The sequence below is a fragment of the Acinonyx jubatus genome, chromosome C1 (genome assembly GCF_027475565.1).
Source record: "Acinonyx jubatus isolate Ajub_Pintada_27869175 chromosome C1, VMU_Ajub_asm_v1.0, whole genome shotgun sequence".
Lineage (NCBI taxonomy): Eukaryota > Metazoa > Chordata > Mammalia > Carnivora > Felidae > Acinonyx > Acinonyx jubatus.
This window is the reverse complement of record NC_069381.1, coordinates 12,368,360-12,380,980: the sequence shown is the minus strand read 5'-3', so window position 1 is coordinate 12,380,980 and position 12,621 is coordinate 12,368,360. Positions and strand designations below refer to the sequence as shown.

The window sequence follows — 12,621 nt, the reverse complement described above, 5'->3', positions numbered from 1 at the left end:
TCATGTCCCTCCCTCGCTCCAAACACTTGAATGGCTCCCTCCAGTGCTCAAGATAAAGGGAGAGCGCCTAGTGAGACATAGAGAGCAATTTAGGGGCATCGGCCAGAGCTCCCTCCCTGGCGGGACAGGCCCTACTATGTGCTCATCCCCAGCCTTGGCACACACCCGGAAGCCTTTTCCCCTCCCTGAACCGCCTCTTGGCTGCTTGGCTCAGACTCTGCCCTGGGAAACCCCTGGGAGCCCCCACGCCTGGGTTGGGCGCTCTCCCATCTACCGGCGACCTGTCCGCCTCCCCCACCAGAAAGAGGGTGAACCATACTTCATCCCACGAGCCCAGTGCCCGGCTCCCGGCAGGTGCTCCATAAACGTGGGACAGGAAGTCAGAAACCCCAAGGACAGACCAGTGAAAACACATTCACTGATCCGCTTTGGCGGCCTCCTCTGCGGAACAGGAATGTTGTAGGGGGAGCCGCGGGTGGCCTGGGTGTGGACCCGGGCTTGCGGGCAGGCGTCTCTCTCTCTCCTTCTGTGACGGGAGGGCAACGCGGGAACCTGTGTCGCCCTCGCTGGGGGACTCAATGAGCTCCTCCTCCCGGGTCCCCTCTTCCCTCCAACTGAGATGCCTTTCCCAGCCCCCCCTCACCTACCGAGCATCTCAAAAGCCAGCCACACGTGCTGGCGTCTCGTCTGCCAATGCCACTTGGGACCCCAGCCCCATCACTCCCCCAAAGCTGCTCTTACAGAAGGTCCCAGCTGCCCCCGATGATGTGCTAATGGCACCCCAGTCCAAACCTCAGCCCGGGGGCTCCCCATTAGGACTTCTGAGCAGCCTCTTCACAGAAGCGCGACCTGGACCGGACTCTTGATTCTCGAAAATCCGTGCTTCCCGCCCTCCCTCCACCACCTTGCTTCATGACACCGCCCACATACTCCTAAGAAGATTCCAGGACACGTCGGATTCCTCTTCTTTCCCTCACCCGCTGTGAACCATCCACCAGCGATTTCAGCCGCTGTCTCTCTGACAGATAACCCGAATCCAGCTGTCCAACTGCGCTGCCACAATTCAAATGCGTTCCCTCAGTCGGTGAAGCGTCCGACTTCGGCTCAGGTCGTGATCTCACGGTCCGTGAGTTCGAGCCCCGCGTCAGGCTCTGTGCTGACAGCTCAGAGCCTGGAGCCTTCTACGGAACCTAGGTCTCCCTCCCTCTCTGCCCCTCCCCCCATTCATGCTCTGTCTCTCTCTGTCTCAAAAATAAATGTTAAAAAAAAAAATTCAAATGCGTACCACCCGCACCCTTTCTCCGGGCCCAGCCCGCCCCGGCCGGTGCGTCCGGTCCCCCCCCCCCCACCCTTGCGCAGCCAGAGCATCTTGCCCAAAGCGGAGCCTACAAGGCTCCCATGGGATGCGGTGGGTCAGAGAGCTGGAACGCAGGCCCCGTGGGCCACCGGCAGGCGAGGCCTCACCTTCCGGGTCTTTGTGACTGCCCCTCGGCCCACAGCGCCTACTCGAGTACCGCCAGGTAACAGGCACTCAGTAAATCATTTTTGAATAAATTTTCTGGGGGAAGGTAAATTTCCTAACAGAGCTATTGACAGCTGGAATCTTGGGGTTGTATTTCACTGATGAAGGTATGTATGTGAAATGAACTGAACAAACTTCCAAGGGCTTCCAGCTGCATCTAGATTAACCGTCCTAACTGCCCGCCTCGATCTGTTTTGTTGTCCACAGCCGCTTCCTGTACTGCCCTCTTCCCCTTGCCCGCTGCAGGCTCTAGACCGTCTGCTGCTTAAACAGGCCAAGATCATTCTGGCCTCAGGGCCTTTGCATTTGCTATACCCCTGCCTAGAATACTTTCCCCTCAGTTTGTTTGGTTTTTTTTGGGGGGGGGGGGAGGAGTGTGGCGCTCTTTCTTGTCATTTAGGTCTCCGTTTAAATGTCTCTCTTCAGAGAGGCTCCCCCTGGACCACCTCCAGCTAACAAACTCTGCACCACCACCCCCGGGACATACACCACCCCCCCCCCAACTACCAACCTGACCCCCCACTCACCCCCATCACATCAGATCTGGTTGTTCCTTTCCCAGGACTTATCACATGACACGCAGTTACTTCATCAATTTGTTTGATGTGTTTGGGATTCGTCTCTTCCCCATCACGAAAGGTCCTCAAGGGCAAAGCTACCGCCCGGTCTCGAGTGTGACAGCCACCAGCACGGCTAAGCTCCTCAGGGACCGGGCGCTGTCCCCAGCAGCCCGCCTGCACTTTCCCACACCCGGTGACACAGCTGCCAGGTTATCCCCATTTTACAGATGAGGAAGTTGAAATAAAAAGGGACCCAGCGAGTCGCCCAACGTCTGGCATAGAAAGAGGGGCTGCAGGAGCAGCAAATCCGTCTACTCCCCCCCACACACACCCCTGCCGCGCCCAACACTGGCCTGACCCTTCAGAAACAGGGGCCCGCCGAACGAGCAAACCAGTCCCCAGATAAATGCCCCATGTGCCCCACGATGTGGAGAGAGGCCGTCTTCGGGTGATGGAATAAAGGGTGATTTTCATTTCCTACCCTCTGTGTTTTCCAAGTTTTCTTCAATGGTCATGCAATATGGGCATAATTTAAAGTAAAGTAAACCCGTGCTTCAAGAGAAACTCAAAGGTTCTGGGCCATGTCTGGGCTCAGGACTATTTTTCTTCAATATCCAGAGACTTTCATTCTTCCATTTCATTTAGACCATTGTTTTTCTAGGGAAATTGAATAAAAAGGCCGCATTTTTAAAGCTCCTTCCAAGTCTGCCCACTTCAAACAATGAAGACAGGGAAGGAATGGGAGCTGGTTCCCGCCTTGTGTGCTAATGGCCGGAGTTCAGGGACGCATACCAATCAGGCAGCCGCTGGAAGGGGGGTTCTGCCCAGCGCCAGGCTCTCCAGGAGAAGGAGGGGGCCAGACCCAGAAATGTCGCCTCGCCTAGGGTCCCACACACAGTCACCGGTAGGGGCCACCCCCACCACCCGCCCTGCCCTGGACCGGGGGTGCACCTGCAAACAAGTGGGGGGAGGGGGCTAGGCCAAGGCCACCCTCTCGACAGAAAGGTCGGTGGGGAGATAAATCCCCTGGCGGCGGGAGCTCAGCACCAGGCTCTAACGAAGAGGGGGGCACAACCCGCGCTTCCGGCCAAGTGGTCAGCTCTGCTCCCCTATTTCCCGCAGCGTGTGGGTACCACTTCCAGGGGACATCAAAGGCACGGCCAGGCCAGGCCCGGACGCTGGGGTGGAGAGCTGGGGCTCCGGGACAAGCAGAATGAGGTTAACTAGTGCTCACCCTCAGGGAGGCAGGGCCCTGGGCCTCCGCATCACTGGGAGCAAAAGGGACAGGACGACACAAGCTACCTCGCGGGATGGCCGGGGACCGAACGAGCTCCGGTGAGCCACATCCTGCCACTCCGTAGATGCGAGAGTTTTCGGTACCAGCTCTCTCCATAAACATAAGCCATTATCATTAGCCCTTTCCCCGAGACCAGGCCCAGGGGGCCCATCGGGGCATGTGGTTCTGTTCTCAGCCTTGACCCCAAGCCACAAAGTGAGGAGCCCAGCTACGTGGGTTAAGAAAACACACAAGTAACTTCAGACAAAGACTAGTAGAGTGTGTTGAGGTTGCCGACCCGTGGTGAGTTCTCTCCCTCCCCTCCTCAAAGGGAAGCAGCAAACAGAAGAGAGGAGGAAATCGAGTGGAGAAGGATCTCAGGGCCTCCCTGGCTCGAATGCTGCCACTTAGACACAGCGTCCTTGGGAAAGCCGCACAACCTCTCTAAGACTCCGTTTCCTCATCTGTAAGGTGGGATGGTAATACCTACCTGCAGGCTCAGTATGGGAATTGAACAAACATGCAAGAAAAGTGTCGGGCAGGTTTCGACGTAAAGTAAACACGGCTTGTCTTTAAACACATAAGCTCTCAACCGGCTGCCTATCTAAAGGGTAGGTGTAGCAAAGGCAACCAAAAATACTGGGTCACTTAAATATCAGTTACTTTTATCTTTGGCTTTTCTGGTATTAGTGAGGGGTGGGGAGAGCCCCGCAGGCTCACCTTCTTTCTCCATTCTGTTTTGTTTGGCCTGATATTAAAATGAAAATCTTTCTTTTCCTTTTAATTTTTTTTTTTTAATGTTTATTTAGCTTTGAGAGAGACACAGTGCGAGCAAGGGAGGAGCAGAGAGAGAGGGAGTCACAGAAACTGAAACAGGCTCCAGGCTCCCGGCTGTCAGCACGGAGTCTGACGCGGGGCTCGAACTCACGGACTGCGAGATCATGACCTGGGCCGAAGTCGGACGCTCAACCGACGGAGCCACCCAGGTGCCCCTGAAAATCTTTCTAAAGACTCCACCGGCCACACAGATAACCGGGCTGGAGCAGCAGCAGGGTGAGGGGACGACAAGAAGGTGCCAGAAACCTTAAAGCTCTGCAGGGGAGGGGGTGACCCACACAGCACAGCGCCCATCATCTGAGCTGGTTCCCAGATGACGCAGAGCCTTCCGCCTTGAGACCTCGGCACTTGCCGCGCTCTGCCTCAAGCCCTGCAGACTTCTGGTTCACCTGACACCTGATCCCCCAACAGCCCACGCCTCTGAGCCTTTGCAGCTGCTATTCCTTCTATCCGGACCCTTTTCCTCTCCCCACCCCATTCTGCTGCACTCCCCTGCAGGTTAAGTGTGAGCGTGTCCATTTCCCGCCCGGGGCTCTCAGATTATCCAGGGGCCACATGCAGCCTGTCCGCTCAATAGTCTGACTCTGTCTCTCACGCTGTCCCCGAACCCCTAGGGATGGGTCACTCCCGCCGTTGTCTAAGCCAGACCCAGACAGCTCTAGCCACCCGTGTCTTGGATGTCACATCTTCACCAGCCCCGAGCTGTCTGACTTGTCCACAGTCCTCAGGCCCCACCGCCACTTTGCCTCCCAAATGCCTGGGCCACCGTGAGTGGTTATTCAATCAAGGGCAAAGCGGGCCCTCGATTAATTGCACCTTCTCATCCCATTTCCCCCTCCCTCAACCCACTGGGATAGAACAACTCCTTTCTGGACCGGAGAGCTCGTGTGAGGGCAACTTATGACCCCTAACGCGGCAGTGGGCCCAGCCCGGTGCCTGCCCCTCTCACTTTGAATCCATGAGGACTCTAAGCCAGCGCTAGGGAAGTGTCACACGAGAGTGCAAGCCTCAGGGAGGGGCAGAGCCCGAGGTGTTCACTGCCAGATCCCCGTGGCGTGCTGGTAAATGTCTAACAACTAGCTCTTGGGGCGGGGGGACCTCTGATTCACAGTACGCTGATTTCTCCCTGTGGCCAATTTCAAGCTAGGGTGACATCGCCGAACAGAGAGCTGGGAAGGGAAGTGCTGGAGCACACCCGTGTGCTGGGAAGCAGGACCCCAAAGGAAGGTGGCTTTGAGGCCGTGCAGCAAGGCCAAGAAGCTGAGCTGGGGCCCAGGAGGCACAGCGGGATGGAAAGAGAACACGGGCGCACCCCGCTCCCCGTTTATAACTCTGATTCTTGTGTCTGGACTTCAGACCCCTTGAGGGTAAGGACAGTGGCTCCTTCACCACTGTCAAGCCAGGTGACAAGAATTCAAAGGCACCAACGACAAGCTCACAGAAGAAAGCGAGGACTGGGCCGTCAAGGAGACTGAGGCTTGAGTCCTTCACTGACTGTGACCTTAGGCAGTCGCTTAAATGCTACGCTTCACCTGTTCATCTGTAAAATGGGCGTGAACCCGTCCTCCCTGCCTAATTATCAGGGCTGTCTAGAAACAAAGAGATAGTGGATTCGAAAGAACAATACACTATTATCACAATTATATGCAATATGCATATATATTTATATACGAGACACTTATATTATACATTTATGTAACCTCACCTACTTTATTTTTTCAAAGTTGGTCCAAGAAGATTATATTCTTTCCACTCTGCTCTTTTCCACGGTTTAAGAGATCACATTGGCGAAGAACTAGCCCAACATCTATCTGGCACTTACCAGATACAAAAATGTTAATTAAGCTATAGTTTATCTAATTAACAATAGGCGTCCCCCTTACACTAACCTGGTACCCAGGCCCTGAGGAGTTCACTGGCTTTCCCTCCTCCCCAGACTCCTCCAAAGTGAAAACTTGAAACAGCAGAACTTCCGAACCATCCGTTACCGGACCCACTCAAGTGACAACTATTTATAGACTACCTACTGTGTGTCAGGTACCGTTCTAGGCTGGCTGATCAAGGACAGACATGGTCCCTGCTCTCAAAGGCTTGTCGTCCTCGGGGGGAGTAGAAACAAGCCGTCCCCACCAGAATGAGGGCCCTAAGAGCATCATGGACCAGAATTCTCTCTTTCATTTTTAAAGCAGGCTCCACGCCCAACATAGGGCTTGAACTCATGACCCGGAGATCATGCCCCACCCCATGAATGAGAATTCTTCAGCCAACCTGGCTGACCAAAGAAGAGACTCCTGAACGAGGAATAAAGAAGTGAAGGATGGGGGCCAACTTAGCAGGAAGAGAGAGAAGAGTGAGTGGAAGGCTCTCTGGCAGAAAAGGAGGGGGACAGGGGATGTCAGGAGGGTAAGTGTGATGGGGCAGAGTGAGCACCAAACAGGGGCACAAAGCGGGGCCCTCACAAGCCACGAGGAGGGCTCTGAGCTTCACCCTGAGACCTCGACGAAGGAGGAGAGCCCCCAACCCACAGTGACAGGGAGCCCCGAGATCTCCAGACTGTGCCCTCCTTTCTAGACCACGTGCCTGAGGCCTGGACACCGTGGGGGGGCCGCGCCGGGCGGAAGGACGGATGGAGGCTGCACCTGATGGCCATTCGGGCAGGGCCGCAGGGAAAGGGCTGAACATTTTAATGAGGGAGCACAGCCTGTCTTCTCCCCCCCGCCCCCAGCATCTGTGGGGGAACAGATGGGGCTCCAGGCAGGCAGGGCATGTCTTTCCACGGCTGAATCCCTCGGGAAGGCCAAGGACTTTGAGGTGATGTCTCAGCTCCAGAGCCAGTGGAGGAGTACAGCCCACCCCCCACCCCCTCCCTGCTGTGGCTGGAGACAGGGTCGTCAGGCTACTGAAGCTAAAAGAAGATTCCTGACCCCCGCCCCAGGACCACTCCCCCCCTCTCCCAGGCACCCTAGTAGAGAGAGGAAGAACTGACCCCATACTCTCCCACATCAGGCCTGGGCTCCCCCTAGGAGACCACCCCTGGCTAGCCTTCACCCTCAGCAGGGTGCACCCTGGCCACACTCCCCGGCCTCCAGGAGCGTCCAGGCATGAGCAGGTTCCCCCTCGGCCATGGCCTTCCGGCCGACCAGGGCATCCTCTCCTCCCACACACACTCCCTCCTTTGTGAAGCTGCCCCTGTTCCGCCTCTGGGCAGGGGTCCAGGGTGGGAGAGGCCAGCCCGCAACCGAGGTGACAGGAGCATTCCCTGACTCCCCGCCACCCCAGGACCCCCCAAGGGCAGCACAGGGAGAAGTGGAACCCAGCGGCAGCAGGAGCTGAAGGCCCTGGGAATCCCCCGGAAAATGAGGCACAGGCTCGCTCTCTCTCTCTCTCTCTCTCTCTCTCTCTCTCTCACTGATGCACAAAGAGCAGTCAGGAGTCATGCAGAGGGACGGGACACCCAAGGGACACAGAGGCTGGGAAGGTGGGGGGAGGGGGTAGGGAGTACACACAGTCACACGCAAGACGTACACACACACACACACACACACACACACTCAAATGACACAAGGAGAGACCCACACACGGAGACAAGACCCAGGCTCCGGGGCCTCTCACACACCCAGGGACACGGCCGCGCCACGCAGGCTCCGGGACGAACGGACAGAGAAGACGCCGCTCCTGGAGCGGGGGACACCCACTCCCACCAGGGCCACGGGGAAGGCCCAGGCTCCGGGCTCGCACACCCCGAGGCACAGCGGGACGCACTCGCAGCCACGCCCGGGACCCCGGAGCCGCCAGGGCCCCCCAGAGACCCCCGCCGGCCAGCGGGGACGCGCGGACGGGACGGGCCCGGCCATCGCGGGCGGCGGGGACCGACCCCCCTCCCCCCCCCACTCGGCCCCGCGGCGACGCCCGCTCGGGGCCACACGGCCGGCCCGCCTCGCGCAGTGCGCGGCCCGCGACCCCCGCCCGGTCCCCCGTCCGCCCGACCACCCCCGCCCCGCGGGCCGCACTCACCGGCTCCGGCCGCCCGGCCGCGCCTTTGTTGTCCGCGCCGCTCACAAAGCGCCGGCGGCCGCTCCGCGCGTCAGCTGCCCCGGGGGCCGCGGGCGCCCAGGGCCGGGCGGCCCCAGCCCCGCGCCCCAGCCGCCGCCGCCGCCGCCGCCGCCGCGCGCGCCGCCCGCGAGGTCGCGGCCCGGCCGGGAGTGCGCCCGCCGCCTCCGAGCGGCCTGGTCCCGCCGCCGCGCACGGCGCGACGCGGCGCCGCCCCCGCCCGCCCGGTCCCCGCTCGCCGCGGCTGAAGTCACCGCTTAACCCCTGGCGGCCGGGCCCGGCGCGGGGCGGCCCCGCCCGCCCGGGCCGCCCGCGGCGCAGGTGGGGAAACCGAGGCCCGCGGGGGGCGGGGCCTCGCCGCGCGCCCCTTCCGCCCGCGGCGGCCGCTCCCGCCTCGCCGGGTCCCGCCCGAGGCCGCCCCTCGCCGTCCCGCTTCCCCGGGGTCTCCCTCCGAAAGGTCGCGCGCGCACGCTGGCCGCTGGCTTCTCCTCTCTTGCTTCCAGGAGTTTTCCAGGGCTTCCCTGGGGAGCGGGGGAGGGGGGGGTAGGTCCCCGCCCAGTCCCAGCCGGCGCCCCTCGGTGCCCTGGCCCCCTGGGCTCTGGTGACCCCAGCAGCTTGGGGCGGGGATGGGAGGCGGGGGAGGGGGGAATTTGAGACCATCCCCCCCCCCCAACTGGCTCCTAGCCGCCAGCCCTGGAGCCCCACCTTCCCGACGAGACCACTGAGGCTCAGACCCGCAACCCGCCAAAGCTCACCGAGCAAGGAAGCGGCCTCCCCTCCCTTCCAGCCCCCCAAGCTGCCAAACACTAGTTGCTCCCTCCCAGAATCCCAGAGAGGGCCTCCGGATGTGATGCAATTAATTATAGTTATCAGGTCATTAATTAAGATTATCCCTGTTGTCATTAAACAGTGCCCTGCAACCTCTCTATTTGCAACGCAACTCACACTCCGGCTTATCAGCAATTACTCCTGGGTTGATAATAATGAGTTCTGCAGCCTCCAAAGGGCACAGGTGTATGTATACGGGCATCTTTGTCAGCCTGTGTTGGTTCATGCAACACAGCCAGAGAAAATGTTTTTCTGAACTACTCCCTCTCTGCCAGGCACCAGCCTTAGGGGCTGGGAATGAAAGGAGGAGCCAGAGAGACCCCAGCCCTGCCCCCTTGGCTCTTGCAGGCTAGGAGGAGACACAAATAGACAGGCCTCTACAGTGCCGTGAGACAAACCACACTCAGGCCCCGCTCTCTGAAATCATCTTATTCGTTGATTTGCTTGCTTGTTTATTGTCTGTCTCCACACAAGGACGTACGCTCCATAGAGCCTGTCCTAAGAGTCGTTCATAGAGTCCCACTTAGGCACATTGGTCTTTTTTTTAATTTTTTTTAACATGTATTTATTTTTGAGAGAGAGAGAGAGCATGAGCACGGGAGGGGCAGAGAGAGAGGGAGACACAGAATCTGAAACAGGCTCCAGGCTCCGAGCTGTCAGCACAGAGCCCGATGCGGGGCTCGAACTCATGAACCGTGAGAGCGTGACCTCAGCCAAAGTCGGACGCTTAACCCACTGAGCCACCCAGGCGCCCCACCACCAAATTAACTTTTCTCTGTCCTGCCAATTCCCCACGGTCTTTGTTTGTTTTTGTTTTGTCTCTTTACCTGAGAAGTGTAAAAAGTGCCTGCATTAGACATTTTTTAGGTCTCAATTTCATTATTGAGCCTCTGTGTGCACGTAAGAAAACTTTAAGGTTTGGGGCACCTGGCTGGTGACCCTTGATGTCGGGGCCAGAAGTTCGAGCCCCGTGTTGAGCAGAAAGACCACTTAAAAAAAAATTTTTTTTTTAACTTTGGGTGTTTTCCTCCTGTTAATCTGTCTCATGTAAATTTAATTCTTAGTCCAGGAGGAAACACAGCAGAAGAATGTTTCCTTCCCTGCACCAGCAAAGCAGCTAGAACGTCTTCAGATGTCCGGTGAGTGACATAACATGAAGCCTTGGGCCAGAATGTAGATGCTTGGGTCCTGCTGGCATATGCAGAGGCAAGTACAAGTTCCTGGACCTGCATTCATAGCTTTTCAGATCCACTCCAACCTCGCTCCTTGGCTATTTTATTTCCTTCCTGGGCCTCAGCCCCCCTGAGTCCTCCAGTCTGGAATGCCTGCCCCGTCTTTGGCTGCACTAAGGTTTACCTTCCCTCCCAGAACTATCAGAAGTCCCAGAATCCCTGGGAAACCTCCCCACGTGGCCCCTGTTCCCTGACCACCCCTCCTCTGAGCTCTACGGCACTTTGGGCTTTGGCTGGTTCCTCTTGTTAGAGCCTTTGCTGGTTTTGTTAGCTCTGGACATGTATACTAATTAGCACTGTCTTCAGCTTGATGGATGCTGTGATCCAGGCTTGAGGGCAGGGGCCATACCCCAGGGCCCTTATCAGACCCCCAGAGCCCAGCACAGGGTAGGGGCGCACTCAACATCAGAGGATCATAACAGATTCTGAGTGGACACCCTCAAACATTCATCACATAGACCCTCTGGGTCCCAGGTGACAAGCCACCAGCTCATAGAACCAGTGGAGTCTACAGAACCATTGCGTTTGGCCCCCAGTGGTGGCTCATAGGTCACCAACATTTAACACTCGGGAGATTTTGCAGTAAAAAAACAGACTGTTGGCTTCTCAGCAAACCTGAAGATCTGGTAATGCCGGGCCCTCCTCTCCCCCCCACCCCTACCCCAGGGACCACACATCCTCCTACATTGTTGCTCTCTCCACCATCTTGCATCCCGACGACACACACACACCCCTCGCCTCTCGCCTCCCCGGGGTCACATTCTAAGCTCCACAGCACAATTCAGTGTCAAAGGCGCCTTATTGGCCTTTGCCCATTCATTACTGCTCCTTCTGCCTGGAACGCCATTACCACTCCATCCTCCTGCCCAGGCACGTTGGCTAATGCCTCCTGAGGCTCTCAACAGAGAACACCTTCTCAAGGTCAAGGATCCCTTCTCCAGGGCCCCCACACTGGACTCCGGGCCTCCCACGGTGTCCTATGGTCCCCTCAGGCCATCCATCCTACCGAGTTGTGTGGTGTACATTGACCCTTAAAAAACACAGGTTTAGGGGCGCCCGGGTGGCTCAGTCGGTTGAGCGTCCGACTTCGGCTCAGGTCATGACCTCAAGGTTCGTGGGTTCGAGCCCCGCGTCGGGCTCTGTGCTGACAGCTCAGAGCCTGGAGCCTGCTTTGAATTCTGTGTGTGTGTCTTTCTCTCTGCCCCTCCCCTGTCTGCACTCTGTCTCTCTCTCTCCCTTTCTCTCAAAAATAAATAAACATTAAAAAATTAAAAAAAAAAACAGGTTTGAATCGGGCAGGTTTCTACGTGGATTTTTTTCAATAAAAATGTATTTTCTCTTCCTTATGATTTTCTTTTTTTTTTTTTCAACGTTTTTATTTATTTTGGGGACAGAGAGAGACAGAGCATGAACGGGGGAGGGGCAGAGAGAGAGGGAGACACAGAATCGGAAACAGGCTCCAGGCTCTGAGCCATCAGCCCAGAGCCCGACGCGGGGCTCGAACTCCCAGACCGCGAGATCGTGACCTGGCTGAAGTCGGATGCTTAACCGACTGCGCCACCCAGGCGCCCCACTCCCTTATGATTTTCTTAATAATATCGTCTTTTCTCGAGCTTATGCTATTATAAGAATACATTATATAATATGTATGATATACAGAAGACATTAATTGACTGTTTATGTTATTGGTAAAGGCTTCTTCGTGGTCAACAGTAGACTATCAGCAATTACATTTTGGGGGAGTCAAAAGCTGTACTGCGTAAGGGGTTGGTGCCCCTAGCCCCTGCGGTGTTCAAGGGCCCCCTGCGTTTGCTCACGTCTCCTCCCGGGCTGTGAGCCCTTGCGGGCTGGGCCTCCGCTGTCTCATTCACAGCGCCTCCCTGCCACCTGGGACAGAGCCCGGTAGAGCACAGGCACGAGACAAATATTTGCTAAATAGATGAATGAATGGTTTTCAATGACCACAAAAGGAACACAAAGGATTTCTGGGGATGTTTCCATGTCCCAGAACATTCAATTAACCAGAATTTTCCACCCACTGAACACGCTGGTGAGTGCAGGGTTTACTGTGGATGCATAACCATCAAGGGTACATCTGGATGGGAAAAGGGTTCTGTTCTCCCTGGTCTCCACCGCTGACCTGGAGAAGAGGGAGGCAGGGAGGACAGGGGTGGCATTTTCCCACTGGCCAGTGAGGCGAAGCGACTCGCCCATGTTGCCTAGCAAGCTGGTGGCAAAGTCAGGATGGGAACCCAGGGCTCCTGCCTCTGCCTTCCAGCCCAGTCTCCCTTCCGCTGGCCGAACCACATAGTGGGT

At 57.2% G+C, this 12,621-nt stretch overlaps 1 protein-coding gene across 6 annotated transcripts in view; it reads right to left on the bottom strand.

Annotated features, from left to right (window-relative positions):
• ARHGEF10L (Rho guanine nucleotide exchange factor 10 like) overlaps positions 1 to 12,621 on the bottom strand; it is a 156,971-nt gene that overhangs the window by 132,803 nt on the left and 11,547 nt on the right. For 3 of the 6 annotated variants that reach the window (XM_053207853.1, XM_053207871.1, XM_053207860.1), the window contains exon 1: positions 8,210 to 8,351. The exons of 1 other annotated variant lie outside the window; for it this stretch is intronic. The gene's annotated coding sequence lies outside the window, so the exon portion shown is untranslated. Of the gene's footprint in view, positions 1 to 8,209; positions 8,352 to 12,621 lie in introns of those variants that run through there. 2 more of the 6 variants (XM_053207876.1, XM_053207883.1) reach the window with 1 other exon arrangement.